The 18,529-nt window shown below is 42.0% G+C and overlaps 1 long non-coding RNA gene across 1 annotated transcript in view; it reads left to right on the top strand.

Annotated features, from left to right (window-relative positions):
* Nucleotides 1-18,218, top strand: part of LOC121010557 (uncharacterized) — a 35,504-nt gene extending 17,286 nt beyond the window's left edge. The window contains exon 4 of the long non-coding RNA XR_005781225.1: nucleotides 18,098-18,218. This is a non-coding gene — a long non-coding RNA (uncharacterized LOC121010557). The remainder of the gene's footprint in view (nucleotides 1-18,097) is intronic.
* Nucleotides 18,219-18,529: the final 311 nt, after the last annotated feature.

Here is an 18,529-nt window from a genome sequence, read left to right as displayed (position 1 = left end):
CCCCCCCCCCCCCACCAACGACCTCCCCTCTGGCAACCATCAGCTTGATCTCTGTATTTATAGACTTCATTCTGCTTTTTGTTTATTCATTTGTTTTGCTTTCTAGAGTTCACATATGGGTGGAATCATATGGTATTTGTCTTTCCTACTCTGACTTATTTACTCAGCATAACACACTCTAAGTCCATCCGTCTTGTCCCAAGTGGCAAAAATATCATTCTTTTTATGGCTGTGTAGTATTCCATTGTATATTTAAACTACAACTTCTCCATTTACTTATCTATTGATGGACACTTGGGTTGGTTCCATATCTTAGCTACTGTAAATAATGCTATAATAAACAGGGGTGCGTATATCTTTACAAATTAGTGTTTCATTTCTTTGGGTAAATATCCATTAGTAGAATTGTTGGATCTTATGGTATTACTATTTTTAATTTTTTGAGGAACTTTATATTGCTTTCCACAGTGGCTGTGCCAGTTTACATTCCCACCAACAGATTCCTTTTTCTCCATATCTTTGCAACACTTATGATTATTTTATTTTAGCCATTCTGACAAGTGTGAGGTAATACTTCATTGCAGTTTTACTTTGCATCTACCCCTGATGATGAGTAATGTTGAGCATCTTTTCATGTGTATATTGGCCATCTGTATGTCTTCTTTGGAAAAATGTCTATTCAGGTCCTCTGCCCATTTTTTAAGTGGACTATTTGTTTTTCTTTGTGTTGAGTTGTAGAAGTTCTTTATATATTCTGGGTATCAATCCCTTATTGGACAGATTATTAGCAAATATCTTCTCTCATTCAGTAGGTTGCTTTTTAGTTTTGTTGATGGTTTCCTTCACTGTGCAAAACTTTTAATTTTGATGTAGTCCTAATGGTTTATTTTTGTTTTTGCTTCCTTGCCTGAGGAGACATTTCTGGACAAATGTTGCCAATGCCAAAGAAATTACTGCCTGTGTTCTCCTCTACAATTTTTTTGGTTTCAGATCTCACATTTAAATCTTCAATCTATTTTGAGTTTATTTTTGTGTATGGTGTTAGAAAGTGGTCCAGTTTTATTCTTTTGCAGGTAGCTGTCCAGTTTTTTCCAGCACCATTTTTTGAAAATACTGTATTTTCCCCATTTTATATTCTTGGCTCCTTTGCCATAGATTAATTGACCATATAAGCATGCGTTTATTTCTGGGCTGTATTCTGTTCCATTGATTTATGTGTCTATTTTTGTGCCAGTACCGTACTGTCTTCATGATTACAGCTTTGTAATACAGCTTGAAGTCTGGAATTGTGATACACAGCATTGTTCTTCTTTCTCAGGATTGCTTTGGCTATTTTGGGTCTTTGTAGTTTGTACAAATTTTAGTATTGTTTGCTCTAATTCTGTTAAGAATGCTATTGGCATTTTCATAGGGATATTGTTGAATTTGTAGGTTGCTTTAGGTACCGTGGATATTTTAACGATATGAATTCCTCCAATCCATGATCATGGACTATCTTTCCATTTGTTTGTGTTGTCTTCAATTTCTTTCATCGGTGTTTTATAGTTTTCAGAGTACAAGTCTTTCACTTCTTTGGTTAAGTATATTCTTAGGTATTTTGTTATTTTTGGTGCAATTGTAAATGGAATTGTTTTCTTAATTTCTCTTTCTGCGACTTCATTATTAGTGTATAGAAACACTACTGATTTAGGGGCACCTGGGTGGCTCAGTCAGTTAAGCATCTGACTTCAGCTCAGTTTATGATTTCACGGTTTGTGGGTTTGAGTCCTGTGTCGGGCTCTGTGCTGACAGATCAGAGCCTGGAGCCTGCTTCGGATTCTGTGTCTCCCTCTCTCTCTGCCCCTGCCCGGCTTTTACTCAGTCTCTCTCTGGCTCTCAGAAATAAATAAATGTTAAAAAATTAAAAAAAAAAAACCACCACTTATATCTGGGTATTAATTTTGTACAGAACTTATTTTATACTAGTTTCAAGTTTGTACCATTAAACATCTCTCCCATTCCCTTATCCACCAGCCCCTTGTAACCACCATTCTACTCTGTTTTCATGAGTTCAGCTTTTTTTAGATTCCATATATAAGTGATATCATACAGAATTCTTTCCCTGTCTGACTTATCACACTTAGCATGATGCTCTCAAGGTCCATTCATGTTGCCACAAATATTTCATGACATATATCTATATATATCTTCTTATCCATTCTTCCTTTATGGGCATTTAAATTGTTTCTATATCTTGACTGTTGACTGTTGTGCAGAAGACTGCAATAAACATAATACTGCTTATGTTTCTTAAATATTGTGTTTTTATTTTATTAAGGTATATATCCAGATGTGGAATTATTGGATCATATGATAGGTTTGTTCTTATTTTTTTGAGGAACCACCCTATTGTTTTCTGTGGTGGTGTGAAAAAATGTGTGTTCCTACCAACAGTGCACAGAGTTCCCTTTTCTCTACATCCTCGGCAGTTCTTGTTATCTTCTGTCTTCTTGATGACAGCCATTTTAACAGGTGTAATGTGATATCTTATTGCGGCTTTGATTTGCATTTGATTTGCATTTGATGATTAGTAATGTTGAGCCTCTTTTCATGTACCTGTTGGCCATCTGGATGTCTTCTTTAGGAAAAAATCTATTTAGTTCCAATGTCCATTTTTAAATCCTTTTTTTTTGTTATTGAGTTGTGAATTCTTTATATATATTGGATATTAACCCCTTGTCTCATGTATGGTTTGCAAATATTTTCTCTCACTCTGTAGGTTGCCTTTTTCATTTTGTTGATTGTTTCTTTTGCTGTGGAGAAGCATTAGTCCTACTTGTTGATTTTTACTTTTGGTTGTTTGCGCTCTTGGTATCAATCCAAAAAATAATTGCCAAGAGCAATGTCAAGGAGCTTTGTTCCTGTGTTTTTTTCTAGGAGTTTTATGGTATCAGGTCATATCTTTAAGTCTTTGATCTACTTCAGGTTAATTTTTTTTTAAGTTTTTATTTAAATTCCAGTTAGTTAACATACAGCATAGTTTCAGGTGTACAAAATAATGATTCAACACTTCCATACATCACCCTGTGCTCATCACCAGTGCCCTCCTTAATCCCTATCACCTATTTAACCTATCTCCCTATCCACCTCTCCATGGGTAACCATCAATTTGTTCTCTATAGTTAAGAGTCTTTTTCTTGGTCTGCCTCTGCTTCCTCTTCCCCTTTTCTCATTTGTTTTATTTCTTAAATTCCTCATATGAATGAAATCATATGGTATTAGTCTTACTCTGACTGACTTATTTAGCTTAGCATATCATTCCCTAGCTCCATCCATTTTTTGAAAATGACAAGATTTCATTCGTTTCTTATGGCTGAGTAGTATCCCATTGTATACATGTATACCACATCTGCTTTATCCATTCATCAGTTGATGGACACTTGGGCTGTCTCCATATAATTGGCTATTGTAAATAATGCTGCTGTAAACATCATGGTGCATGTATCTCTTTGAAATAGTATTTTTGTATTCTTTGGGTAAATACCTAGTAGTGCAGTTGCTGGATCATAGGTAGTTCTAGTTTTAACTTTTTGGGGAAATTCCTTATTGTTTTCCAGAGTCACTTCAAGTTGATTTTTGTGAGTGGTTGAAGATAGGGGTTCAATTTCATTTTTCTGCATGTGTCTATCCAGTTTTCCCAGCACCATTTGTTGAAAAGACAATTCTTTCCCCATTAGGCATTCTTGGTTCCTAGTCAATTATTAGTTGAGGATATATGCAGGGGGTTAATTCTGAGCTTTCTATTCTGTTCCATTGGTCTATGTGTCTATTTTTATGCAAGAACCATACTGTTTTAATGACTATAGCTTTGTAGTATAGTTTGAAACCTAAAAGTGCGGTGCCTCTGGCTTTGTTTTCTTTTTCATGATTGCTTTGGACAGCTGGGGTCTTTTGTGGTTCTGTACAAATTTTAAGTTTTTAATCTATTTCTGTGAAAAATGCCATTGGAATTTTGGTAGGGATTGCGTTGACCCTATAGATGGCTTTGGGTAGGATGATGTCAGCATCATGGCAGCATAAGTTATACCTTTTTCCTTTTTCCTTTTATTTGCAACTAATTTGTCATTCATGATGAAACAGAAGTACCTCTGGACATTACACCAGAGTACACAGGAGATTTCTACCAACTGTGATTCAGAAAGTAGTAGGCCTGAACTCTGAAGGGGGCTGTGGATTCAAGGGAGTCACTGAGTCTCCGCACCCTCAGTTGACACAATAAGGGCGAGTGGCGGAAGCAAAAGTGGAGAACACAAAACAGAGCAGACATGCAAGGGATGTAGAAAATTCGTGGAGTTTTAGCAGCCTGATGGAGAAGCAGGCACGCCATCGGAGCAGGACAGAGATGAGTATGGAGACAGAGGGGAAGGAGGATATTAAGGAGTCAGTCCCATTCCCCAGGGTGGCGCTGCAGTACCCTGGGGTTTTGCCAGCAGCAACGACAGTGACCTCCCACACAGAAGAAGTAGAAAGCAAAAGATGTGTGACTAACTGACCACCCGGCTGAGCAGGTCTCAGACAGAGGGACCTGTTTTCTTCCAGGAGTATGGTTTCTGAGGAGGGACCTCCATTACTAGGGGGTGGCGAGTGGGGGATGGAGAGAAGGAGAGAAAAGGAAAGAGGCAGACTAGAATAACCAAGGCTTTGAAGGTAGGAGTTTCATGCTGTCTGCTTTAAGATCTCAGTGGAAGGTCTGCCCATAAAACTCTGGGAGTACCCCCACTCAAGGATCCCTCTTTCAGGCAGTGGGCACCCACAAATCCCCAGGTGCTAAGTTCACACCCTTTCCCCCCCACCCAACCACCTTTCTTTATACCAGCTTTTTAAAGTGTGCCCTCCCCAGTGCTGCCCCAGAGCCAGTTCCGGGGAAGAGAAACCAAAAATTTGAGATATACTGCCACCTTGTGGAAAACCAAGTTTCTAACTGCTAGTCTGTAGAATTGTCAGAAAGAATAAGACAAGTGTGTGCTACTTCAGATGCAACAACAGAGGCACGTTTCATCAAACACTATGAAACATCATGGTAATATGGTATCACAAAAAGAAAGTGATAATTCTCCGGCAATCAAACCCAAAGACATAGAACAGTGATCTAAGTGATAAAGAATTCAAAATAGCTGTTATGAAGAGATTCAACAGATTACAAGAAAAGTCAGAAAGGCAGTTCAAGAAACTCAGGAATAAAATTAAGGAGTTCTTCAGAGGAGTTCTGCACCAAAGAAATGGAAAATTTTAAAAAGAACCAGACAGACATTCTGGAGCTAAAGAATTCAGTGAATCCAATGAAGAATTCATTAGAGCCTAGGAAATAGTACAGATTAGACTGAAGAAAGAATTAATGATCTGGAGGATAAATATTTAGAAATAATCCAGTTAGAAGAAGAGAGAGAACTAAGATTTTAAAAAAGTGAAGGCATCCTATGAGAGCTAATGGATAAGATAAGAAGTACATATATAACAATAACTGGTCTACCTGAAAGAGAAGAGAGGGTAAAGGGAGCAGAGAGTATATTTAGAGGAATACTAGCTGAGAATTTCCCAACCCTGGGGAAGGAACTGGAAATACAAGTCCAAGAAACCTATAGAACAAACTTATCTCAGTGCAAAAAATCTTCTCCAAGACACGTTACAATGAAACTGTCAAAAATCAATGATAAAGAACCATAAAGGCAGCCAGGGGAAAAAAGAACACAACTGACAAAGAAACCCCCATTAGAGTATCAGATTTCTCAGCAGAAATGCTACAAGCCGGGAGAGAATAGAATGACATTTTTACGTGCTAAAAAATAAAAACTGCCAGCCCACAATACTTTTATGGTCACGTTATCCTTCAAATATGAAGGAGAAACAAAGGGTTTCTCAGACAAAACTTAGGGAGTTCACCACCACGAGACCTGCCTTGCAAGAAATGCTCAAAGAAGTTCCTCAAGCTGAAATGAAAAGATGCTAATTACTTACATAGAAGTAAATGAAAGTGCACAATACTCTAGCAAAGGTAAAAATAAACAATAAGGTAGTATGGGTAATGGGGCTTTGGGTAGTTTGGACATTGTAACTATATTAATTCTTCCCATCGATGAACACGCAATGACTTTCCATTTGTTTGTGCCTTCTTTGATTTCTTTCAGCGAAGTCCTACAGTTTTCATTGTATAGATCTTTCACTTCCCTAGTTAAATTTATTCTTATTTTGTTAGTTTTGAGGTTACTGTGACTAGGATATTTTTCTTTGTTGCTTTTTTTTTTTTAATTTTTTTTTTCAACGTTTATTTATTTTTTGGGGGACAGAGAGACAGAGCATGAACGGGGGAGGGGCAGAGAGAGAGGGACACACAGAATCGGAAACAGGCTCCAGGCTCCGAGCCATCAGCCCAGAGCCTGACGCAGGGCTCGAACTCACGGACCGCGAGATCGTGACCTGGCTGAAGTCGGACGCTTAACCGACTGCGCCACCCAGGCGCCCCATTTGTTGCTTTTTTAAGCATTTCAACTGTTAGTGTGTAGAGATGCAACTGATTTCTGTATGTTGATTTTATATCCTTCAATCTTACTAAATTTGCTGATTAATGCCAGTAGTTTTTGGTTGAGTCTTTGGGATTTCCCTATGTAAAATCATATCATCTGCAAATAATATGAATTTTACTTCTTCCTTTCCCAATTGGATGCCTTTTATTTAAATTTTTGTCTTGTCTAATTACTCTGGCAAGGACTTGCGGTACTATGTTGAGTAAGAATGATGACAATGGGCATACTTGTCTAGTTTTTGATCTTAGAGGAAACAGCTTTCAATTTTCCTCCATTGAGTATAATGTTAGCTGTGAGTCTGTCATGCATGGCCTTTATGTATGTTACTTCTATACCCCATCTATTGAGGATATTTATCATGAAAGAATATTGTATTTTGTCAAATGTTTCTTCTGTGTCTATTGTGAGATGACATGATTTTTATCTTTCATTCTATTAATGTGGTGTAAAACATTTATTGATTTGCATATGTTGAACCCTCCTCACATCCTAGGGACACATATCACTTGATCATGATGCATAATGTTCTTGCATTCAGTTTGCTAATATTTTCTGAGAATTTTTGCGTCTATATTTATCAGGGATACTGATCTACAGTTCTCTTTCCTTTGTAGTGTCCTTATCTGACTTTGGTATCAGGGTAATATTGGGCTTGCCTAACAGGTTTAGTTCCCTCCTCTTCAGTTTTTTGGAAGATTTTGCAAAAGATTGCCATTAATTCTTTAAATGTTTGGTGTTATTCACCAGTAAAGCCGTCCAGCCCTCTGTGTTGGAAAGTTTTTGATTATTGATTCAATCTCTTTACTTACTATTGGTCTATTCATATTTTCTATTTTGTCCCAATTCAGTGTTCCATGTTTCTAGGAATTTATCTAGGTTGTCTAATTTGTTGGCATATAATTGTTCATAGTAGTCTCATGATCCTATGTATTTCTGCAGTTATAATGTCTCCTCTTTTGTTTCTGATTTGAATGTTCTATTTTTCCTTGGTTAGTCTAACTAAAGGTTTGTCTGTTTTGTCTTTTTGAAAAGCCAACCCAGTTTTGTTGGGTTTTTTAATTGTTTTTCTTATTTTTCACTTATTCACCAGTCTTTATTATTTCCTTCTTTCTACTAATTTTGGGCTTCTCTTTTTCTAATTCCTTCAGATGTAAATTAGGTTGTTTGATATCTTTCTAATTTTTTTTAAGTTTATTTGTTTATTTTGGGGGGGGAGGGGTAGAGAGAGGGAGAAAGAGAGAATCCCAAGCAGGGTCTGAGACAGCATGGAACCTGATGCAGGGCTCAAACTCACAAATCCTGAGATCGTGACCGAGCTGAAACCAAGAGTTGGATGCTTAACTGACCGAACCACCTAGATGCCCCAAAACTCTTTCTAACATTTTTAATGGATGCATTTATTGCTGTGAACTTCCCTCTCAGAACTTTCGCAGCATCCCATAAATTTTAGTCTGTTGTGTTTCCATTTTCATTTATTTCTTTTTCTTTAATTTTTTTTTTAACGTTTATTTATTATTGAGAGACAGAGAGACACAGAACATGAGCAGGGGAGGGGTAGAGAGAGGGGGAAACACAGAATCCGAAGTAAGCTCCAGGCTCTGAGCTGTCAGCACAGAGCCCGGCGCGGGGATAGATTGCAAGATCATGACCCAAGCCAAAGTCGGTCGCTTAACCAACTGAGCCACCCAGGCGCCCCTCCATTTTCATTTATTTCAAGATATTTATTTATTTCCTTTTTGATTTCTCCTTTGACCCACTGGTTGTTCAGAAGTGTGTTACTTACACATATTTGTAGATTTTCCAGCTTTCTTCTTGTTATTTACTGGTATCTAGTTTCACACCATTGTGGTTGGAAGAGATAGCTAGTATTATTTCAATCTCCTTAAATTTGCTAAGATTTGTCTTTTATCTTATATGATCTATCCTGAAGAATGTTCCACGTTCACCTGAGAAGAATGTGTATTCTGCTGTTATTGGATAGCATGTTCTACATAGGTCTGTTAAGTCCATTTGGTCTAAAGTATGATCCAATTCCAATGTTTCCTTGTTGATTTTCTATCTGAATGATCTATCCTTTGCTGAAAGTGGGGTATTGAAGTCCCCTACTATTATTTTTTTTTAATGTTTATTTAGTTTTGAGAGAGAGAGAGATAGAGCACGAGCAGGGGAGGGGCAGAGAGAGTGGGAGTCACAGAATCTGAAGCAGGCTCCAGGCTCTGAGCTGTCAGCACAAGCCTGACACATGAGATCATGATCTGAGTCAAAGTTGGATGCTCAAGCGACTGAGCCACCCAGGAGCCCCATGAAGTCCCCTACTATTATTATATTGTTGTCTCTTTCTCCCTTCAGATCTATTAGTAATTGCTTAAAGTAGTTAGGTGCACCAATGTTGGATGAGTACATATTTACGACTGCTCTATCTTCTTGGTGTGTTGACACCTTTATCATTATATAATGAATGACCTCTGTTTCCTGTTTCCATGTTTGGTTTAAAGTCTATTTTTTCTGACAGTAGTATAGCTATCCTGCTTTCTTTTGGTTTCTACATGCATGGGATATCTTTTTCCATCCCTTCACTTTGAGCCTGTGTCCTTAGAGCTGAAGTGAATCTCTTATAGGCATCACATTGTTGGGTCCTGTTTTTTTAATCCATCCATTCATTCTGTGCCTGGATGTGATTGTGTGAATTCAATCCATTTAAATTTAGAGTAATTATTGATTTGTAAGGACTTACTATGGTCATCTTATCTATTGCTTTCTGGTTGTTTTGTACATCCCATTGTTTATTTTTCCTTCTGTTTATGTCTACCTTTTGTTCACGGATGTCTAATTAGTTGTTGATTGTTATGTAAATTGGTGATCTATTTTCTCATGAACTTGGATGCCAAGTGTTTCCTCAGGTTTAGGAAGTTTTCAGCTATTATTTCTTTAAATAAACTCTTTGTCTCCTTCTCCCTCTCTTCGCCTTCTGGAATCCCAATTATTCTAATGATTGCCCTTGTGACTGAGTCCCATAGGTCACTCAGGCTTTGCTCTTTTTTATTCCTTTTTCTTTGTTCACTTCTGAATTATTTCTAAATTTCTGTCCTCTAAGTCACTAATTCTATCTTCCATTTGTGTGATTCTGCTACAAATGCTCTCTACTATATTCTTCATCTCATTCACTGAATTAATCTAGCCTCAGAATTTGTTTGGTTCTCTTCTAGAATTTCCATATCTTTGGTAAAGAATTCATTTTTGTTGTTCATGTATGGTTTTCCCCTAATATCACTGAATATCTTCAAAACAGCTATCCTGAATTGTTTCTTTACCAGTCAGATCACAGTATTCTGTTGAGTTGTTGGGAAATTATAACAACTGGGTTATTGGGAAATTATATCTTTTGGGGGGTGACATATTTTCTTTATTTTTCACATTCCTTATATTTTTGCATTGCTGTCTTCCCATTCATCTTCTTAAATCTTTATTGATTGCTTCAGATGGGGGTAGTGATCACTGGAGTTACTAAATCTGAGGTTTCCTCAGCCTTTGAGTGGGTAGACCTGGCTCCACTATCCTCACTCCTTCTTGTGGCAGAGTTCTTAAGCTTTTCCATCTTTTCCTAGGCTTGTAACTCACGAGGCTGCTGCTCAAACCCTCTCTCGTTTTCCATAAAGTGACTCTTACAGTTGCAGTTTGTGGTTTCTCCTTTGCCCACAGACCCGTTTTTCTGAGAGCTCTCCAATAACCGGATCTGCTCTCACCCGTGCACTTGGGACCACTCACAAAGTGGGGGGCCACAGGGTGGGGGAGGTGCGGGCCTAGCACTCAAGGTGGGGGGGGGGGGTTCTCAAGTGGGATGTTCCCGAAGGCTTGGGGGCCGACTTCCTGGTGAAGTTCTGAAGCAGTCAGAAGGAACCACGTTCCTTTAATGCCCTTTGATATTCTTGTCTGTTTCCTACCCTTTCCCCTCCCTCCCCCAGTCATGGATGTCCTACCCTGGGTGCTGCTGGAGGGAAATGGGTTTCTTGAGCCATGACCCACAGAACTGGATTAATTGGGGTAGTCAGGCATTCACTCACAGCTCTCTGCCTCCTCCACAGGAGTGGTTGCCCACACCTGACAGTTTAGCCCCATGGAGTGTTGCCCTGGGTGGGAGGGCTCTAGCAAGAGCTTCTCTCTTTCCACTGAGTACAAACTCATCCTTCTCGTTCCAAAGGTGTGTTGGCATCTCCCCACAAGCAGGCTGGATTTCTACAAATTCTTTCTTGCCCATGTGTATCTGAATAGGCCAGTGCTCTTCAGGTTTTTTTTTTTTCCCTTACTGGGGCAAGCAGAGGTCCGCAGGACTACCTTGGGTCCACAGACTTTACCCGGTGTTTACTTTTGAAAGCACAGGTAGGTAAGAATCCTCTCAGGTTCCTTGGTGTAGGGTGCTGGGTCCAATAGCTCCCAGGGAGGCCCTCTTGTTCATGCATAAATTTCCAATTAGTAGTTTTAAAACGGGGGGGGGGGGGAAGGAGGAGAATCCTACACCTCCATGATGATGACATCACTCCTTATCAATTCTTAGGGACCAATCCACTAAAGAAGGGAATTCAGACACAGAAATAATATCCTAATTCTGTGATACTGCATGGGTGGGAGCCTACTAGGTACCCTCACCTCTGCTTCACCTGCAATAACCAGTTTCCCTCTCTTCAATTTGAGATCTCCCTCTCTCTCTCTCTCTCTCTCTCCACACTCCTCCCCCAACATATTTTAATATCTGATTTCAGAGTTGCATCAAGTAAGCTGTGTTGTCAGCCGCTGGGAACCCAGCAGCAGGGTCCTAATGAAATCTATCTCCACAAGATAGCTGTGATTTTCACTGGATGAAGTTCCTTTTGGTGCTGTGAAGGACTTTTTTTGGTCAGATGTCAAGGAGCCATGGAGGAGTGGTGGACAGAGGCTCTTTTCTTTGCCAACTGGTCTTTTGATAGGAGGAGCCTGAAATGAATGGAAGGCAGCTATAACGTTTAAAACTCTTGTTGTGCCGCTGGCGGGAACCAAGGCCTCTGTATTCACAGATCCTAGAGTCGCGAGAACAGGAAACAGATTCCCCTGGTGGGTCACTGGGAGTGCTATGCTTACTTCTATCCTTTGGTACCTGGACCCATGTAGTATATCTACTGACAACACAACACCACATAATGATTGTTGGTTCAGAGTATATGTCACACCCTGGAGAATGCGGTGCCATCTTTTCAGGGTGGGCTCTCCTGCCTGTTGCTTCAGGTGTGCCTTTTAAAGAGGATATTCCAAAACTAAAAAATAAAAATAAAAAGGATATTCCATCACTCTATGAGCCCAGCAGCTTCTGAGTTTGGCAGCCAATGACAGGATCAGTCAATCTCATTGTTCTGTGTTTATTGCTGTGTTTCCTTTGTTGTAAAGGGGATTCTTTGGTTCTTTATGATGGTATGTAGGATCCTATGTAGGTCCGTCAAATGCTCTGCAAATCCTTGCATTGTGATGTTGGTAGAGACGATGCAGCCAGAAAAGGTAAACTCACAACCAGAATATGTGTCAGTTCTAGTCAGGATAACTCACACCCTTTTCTAAGATGGAAGGGGTCCAAAGTTACTTGTCACCGAGTGGCTTCTTGGTTTCCACAAAGGAAGGTGCTGTTATCAGGGGCTAAGTGTTGGTCTGTTACTGGCAGACAGAACATTCGACACAAGCTGGAGCTAAATCAGCCTTGGTGAGAAGGAGCTCACACTGTTGGACCCATGTGTAACCACCACCTTTCGCTACTCTGTTCAAGCTCCCACTGTACCCACACTGCAGTGGCCTATTACAGAAGCACACGGACACTTTCCTGAGTCATTCTGTTTGGTAGTATAGTGTCTCTTCTGCGATACATAGAACACGTGATTCAACAATCTTCGTATTTTCATGCTCATTCCTATGGGTCTATTCACATGCCTCTCCCCACATCTCCTCACCCCTGATCTTCCAATCTCTCTCTTTCCAGGCCTTTGCCTAGCCAGCCATACCATCAGCTATTACCTTTGAGTCTTGGGCCACTTTGCACACAGTACATGTCCGGGTATACCACCCAAAGCTCTGCACCAGGGAAGGATTTCTCCTCACCATGATCCTTCCCCGGAGCCAAAGGAGAGGCACTGGTCAACAGCAGAAAGGGAAACGGGTGTCAGGACTTGTGCAGCTGATCTGTGCCCTCTGATCCCATTCTTTCCCATGTATCACTTGCACCTTCCTACACACTGTTGCTGGGTCCACCGAACCTTATGGTTCTGCGCCTGGCAGATCCCAGCTCCGTTAGGGATGCGTGATCATTTCCAAGATCACGTGCTTGTCTCAACCAGAGCCCAGGGGCATCCAAGGAATTGGGTTTCAATGATGTATAATTTCACACTGCAGGTGGCAAGGGATGGTTGCAGACTCATAGGAAGTTTATGTTGTCAACTCTCCAACTGGGCCGTGCCATAGACACTGCATGGCATCTTTTTCCATTGCTGACAGCTCAAATATCACTGGGTATGTCAGGCAGCATGGTCCAAGAGGCAAGATCACTTGCGTTGCAACCTGGACCCAGATCCCTCTTGTGTTCTGGGCCGCTCTCAAAACTAGATGAGATGCTATTTGTGTAAATGAACCGGAACAGTGTTCCCAGTCTGGAATATGCCACCTCCAGAGTCTGAAGACGCCTACCAACCACTGTGCTTGCCACGGAGTAGGAGTTGTGAAATACTGTTTTTTACTTTGAAAGGGACACCCTGGAATACCCTAGATCACTGGCTCCCTAAATATGTTACGGTAGGCTTATCTCCTACCTTGGAGGGCATGTGTCTTTTTTTTTTTTTTAATTTTTTTTTCAACGTTTATTTATTTTTGGGACAGAGAGAGACAGAGCATGAACGGGCGAGGGGCAGAGAGAGAGGGAGACACAGAATCGGAAACAGGCTCCAGGCTCTGAGCCATCAGCCCAGAGCCCGACGCGGGGCTTGAACTCACGGACCGCGAGATTGTGACCTGGCTGAAGTCGGACGCTTAACCGACTACGCCACCCAGGCGCCCCGGAGGGCATGTGTCTTAACAAGGCCTTCACCATGCTTGCAACTCCTCATTCATCCAACTCACGTAACCGAGTGTTATCCATGAACCAATGTGATCCTATGTCACATGGTCCAGACCCCTTGGGACTGTATTATTATTATTATTAAAATTTTTAATGTTTATTTACTTTTGAGAGGCGGCAGGGGCAGAGAGAGGGAGACACAGAAGCCGAAGCAGGCTCCAGGCTCTGAGCTGTCAGCACAGAGCCCGACGCGGGGCTCGAACTCATGGACCATGAGATCATGACCTGAGCCAAACTTGGATGCCCAGCTGACTGAGCCACCCAGGGGCCTCGGGACTGTATTATTATTGAGGGCAGGCGAGTTAAATATTTAGAGCACACTGTGTTGTGTAGCCATAACATCAACTTTCTGTCCCTCTGAACAGGGCCAAAAAAGTAGGCGTTTACCAGATCAGTGGCCGCACTCCATCCACGTGAGCCCTTGCTCACCTCCCTTAACAAAGATGCCGTGTCTGGTGCAGCAGCTACAGCTGGACCTACAACTCGGTCAAGTTTGCAGGGGCTCTCTGTCATCCTCCAAGACCCACCTGCAGGGAACACACTAGACAATTAAGTGGGTATGCAGAGGCCACCGTTCTTGCATCATTTAGGTCTTCGAGTGTGGCACTTAATCCCTTGCTTCTACCCAAGATGCGATATCACTATTTACTGACTATCTTGGCTGAGAGTATGGGGGCAATTGCAAAGTGCCCACTTAAGTCTTCCTTTCTACCGCAGCTCTTACTCTATGGACTGAGGATGGTGTCCCTTTACACAGCACACTCCTTACTGCTTTGGTAAATGGAGGAACCTCTGTGCTGTCTCACATTACACAGTATTTTCAGTCTAACACACACACACTGCTCTGAGCTTTTTTTTTTTTTTTTTTTTAATGTTTATTTGAGACAGAGAGAGACCACAAGGAAGGGGAGGGGCAGAGAGAGAGGGAAACACAGAATCCAAAACGGCACTCGAACTCATGAACCATGGGATCATGACCTGAGCCCAAGTCAGATGCTTAAGTGACCAAGCCACCCAGGCGCCCCTTCTCTGAGCTTTCTGATCCCTTCTTCTCCTTGTTCGCCTTGGAAGTTCTGTGATACTTAGCTGGGCCCAGCTAGGTGACTAAGGCTTTCTCCAAGCTTCCAAGAACTACCCTAGCCATGTACTGGCATGGTCTCCTCAGGTCTCTGCCAGAGCTAAATCTTTTATCATTGGCAAGTGCCTACATATAAATAAACTCTCTCACCCAACTTTATGTTCCTTCCTCCCTTGACCCAGAATCCTCAGGATCCTGGCTCGTATATACTCTTCCTGGCTCCTCCGAGTTTATTTGGGCAAGGTTCTGCAGCAACTTTGGCAGGCCGGCACTTGATCCTGTGTTGTGTCTTCTCCTTACCTCCTGGCTTAGCGTCAGAGCAGGGGAGGCAATCCCGAGGAGGGTACATGTTATCCTGCGAGGTAGGAGTTAACACATCCTCTTTCAGCACGGAACAGGAAGGCAGTGAATGGTAGCGTAACGGAAGAAGCGGGCTGCTTCCACAGGTAAGCCCAGATGTCCTCATCCCAGGTTTCAGGTCCTCCTTCTTTCCGATCATCTCCCTGACCTTGGCTTAGCAGACATGATGCTGCTTGAATCCAATCTTCTCTTGAGTTCTGCCAACCCTAGGGTCACGTCCTGGCCCTGATCCTTGGCATCTTCCACCCTCCCACTCTTTTTATATAAATGCTATCAAGAAGGCCCTGTGGCTTTCATACACAGCCTCTAATTGGTGATTAATCACCCTCCGGTTTCTCTAACACACGGACTGCCCCCAGCAGCCACCCTCCAATTCCGTACTCTTTGTAATTACTATTTCTCTTGAACTTCTCAAATGCCTAAGACATTGTCCCTACCAGAGCATTTCTAGTATCCACTCATTCCAGTGGAAGTTTCAACGATTACCTTGCTACGGCATGCTGGTGGTGATCCACGTTCCATGTGCCCCCAATAATAGGGTCCTCCGTTGCCAGCCTGTCAGTGGGTGATCCAGCTCCAAAGCGTTATTTTAGGATCTGCCTCCTGAGACCATTCTTGGCCTATACAGCTGCCTTAGATGGGCTGCCCTGAATAAGTCTCAGATGGAGATCTGCATCCAAGACGTTCACTGTGGTACGCCACTGGGATCAAAGCCTGTAAGCGTCTGTAGGAAGGAGGATGAGGCAGAGAAACGTAGTTAAATAAGCAAGGCACTCACAACAAAGGCCTCAACTGATGTCATGGGTAGCCCTGGGGCTGGGATGGCCTTCCAAAGTTGTCCTGCCTTAGCCAAGGGGGCTGGACTTTGATAACCTTGATGTAGGTCTTTGGAGAGAAGTCATTACTTAAGTTGAGTTAACTCTCTTCAGCTGGTGGCAGTTCTCAAACAGCAACTCTGCTCAATGTGCTCAGCCACCAACACTGCCAGCAGTGGAGGGAATGAGTATTTCGCCCTCAAAAATGTACCCTAGAACATCATGAGAAGTCCAGCTTCTAGCCCCCAACTTCTGCTCTGTGTCCTCCCTCTCACTACAGACAGATTTAAAAAACTATAGAGTGTATCCTTCCATTTAAAAATGTAAATACAGGAGCAGGGCACCTGGGTAGTTCAGTTGGTTAAACGTCCGACTTCGGCCCAGGTCATGATCTCGCGGTTTGTGAGTTCGAGCCCTGTGTTGGGCTCTGTGCTGACAGCTCAGAGCCTGGAGGTTGCTTCAGATTCTGTGTCTCCCTCTCTCTGCCTCTCCCATGCTCATGCTCTGTCTCTCTCTGTCTCTCAATAATAAACAAACGTTAAAAAAAATTTTTTTTAAACTATAAATACAGGAGCGCGTGGGTGGCTCATTTGGTTGAGTGTCCAATTTCGGCTCCGGTCACCATCTCACAGCTTGTGGGTTCCAGCGCGTTGAGCTCCGTGCTGACACCTCAGAACCTGGAGCCCGCTTCAACTGTGTCTCCCTTTGTCTCTGCCACTCCCGGACTCACACTCTGCCTCTCTCTCTCTCTCTCAAAAAAAAAGAAATAAAAAATACATAAACACATGCACACACACACACAAACACACTCATTCTCTTTTTCTTAGATAATTGGTAGCCTACTGTGATGGTTGGCTGGGCCACAGGGGTACCCAGACATTTGCTTAAACATTGAGGATGTTTCTGAGGGTTTTTGCATGAAATTAACATTAAAATCACTATACTGAGTGAAGCAGACAGCTCTCCCTAATGAGGGTGGGCCTCACCCAATCAGTCAAAGACATGAATCAAATAAAAAGGCTGACCCTCATCCAAGTATGAGAAAATTCCTCCTTCCTGTCTTCAAACTGGGACATTGGCTTTTTCCTGCTTTCAGAATTGAACTGAGTTTTATAATAAATCCCTTACTTTATTTAAAAAATATCACCAACACCATGACTTTATTTAAGTAAAGAGATTTAGTACAAAGGATTAGCCCACGTGATTATGAAGGCTGGCAAGTCCCAAGATCTACAGAGTGAGTCAGCAATCTGGAGACCTAAGAGAGCCGAAGGTGAAGTTCCAGTCCGAATCTGAATGCCCGAGAACCAGGAGGGCCAATGCTGTAATTCTGGTCTGAAGGCTTGCAGACTTGAGACCCAGGATAAGCTGATGTTTCAGTTTGTCTGAAGGCAGGAGAAAGCTGAGATTCCAATTTTTTTTCAATGTTTTTTATTTATTTTTTGGGGGACAGAGAGAGACAGAGCATGAACAGGGGAGGGGCAGAGAGAGAGAGGGAGACACAGAATCGGAAACAGGCTCCAGGCTCCGAGCCATCAGCCCAGAGCCTGACTGCGGGGCTCGAACCCACGGACCGCGAGATCGTGACCTGGCTGAAGTCGGACGCTTAACCGACTGCGCCACCCAGGTGCCCCTGAGATTCCAATTTGAAAGCAGTCAGGTAGAAGGAAATCTCTCTTATTTGGATGAGAATGAGCCCTTTTATTCTACTCAGACCTTCAACTGATTGGGTAAGGCCCACCCACATTTGGAAGGCCAAATCTGCTTTACTCAGCCTACTGATTCAAATGTTAAACTCATTATACAGGGAGTCTCCAACTTACAATTGTGCAAACTTAACAACTGTTTGACTTCATGATGGTGCAAAAGCAATATGCATGCAGTAGAAACTGTACTTCACATTTTGAATATTTACCTTTCCCCAGGCTAGGGATATGCGGCACAAAACTCTCTCCTGATGCTGGGCGGCTCCAGTCAGCCACGAAATCACAAAGGTAAACAAGCAAAAAAACACCCATATGACGGTTGTTTTTCACACTCAATACAGTATCAATAAGCTACACAAGACATCCAACCGTTTATTATAAAATTAGCCTTGTGTCAGCTGGTTTTGCCCAACTGTTGACTAATGTTTTTCCATCTTGCTTTTCTCACTTAACAGTATATTCTAGGGATCAATTTGCAGCAACATTACAGATGGTTCTCATTTTGACAGTTCCGTCAAAAAAAAAAATGACTTTTCTTACATCCCAGAGCTCATGGGGTAAAATTCACACGTGCCACAAATCTAAGGAAATGTGTCGAAGAGAACATCTGAGAAGGACTAGAATTGAAAAATCACGAAAACAAAAAACAAGAAAAACAAACTTCGGCCTAACTGGAAGAGGAACCCAATTCACTGTCCAGAAGAGAAGAGCAAATAAGAAAGTGTGGACCAATAGTGACAAATCAGAACATGAGTGATGAAACTTAAGAAAACAATGAGGTTAGGGCACCTGGGTGGCTCAGTCGGTTGAGCGTCCGACTTCGGCTCAGGTCAAGATCTCACGGTCTGTGAGTTCGAGCCCCGCCTCGGGCTCTGGGCTCTGTGCTG

Source organism: Herpailurus yagouaroundi, unplaced genomic scaffold (assembly GCF_014898765.1).
Source record: "Herpailurus yagouaroundi ecotype Mexico unplaced genomic scaffold, PumYag 192, whole genome shotgun sequence".
NCBI classification, from domain to species: domain Eukaryota; kingdom Metazoa; phylum Chordata; class Mammalia; order Carnivora; family Felidae; genus Herpailurus; species Herpailurus yagouaroundi.
This window is presented reverse-complemented; position numbering and strand designations above follow the sequence as displayed.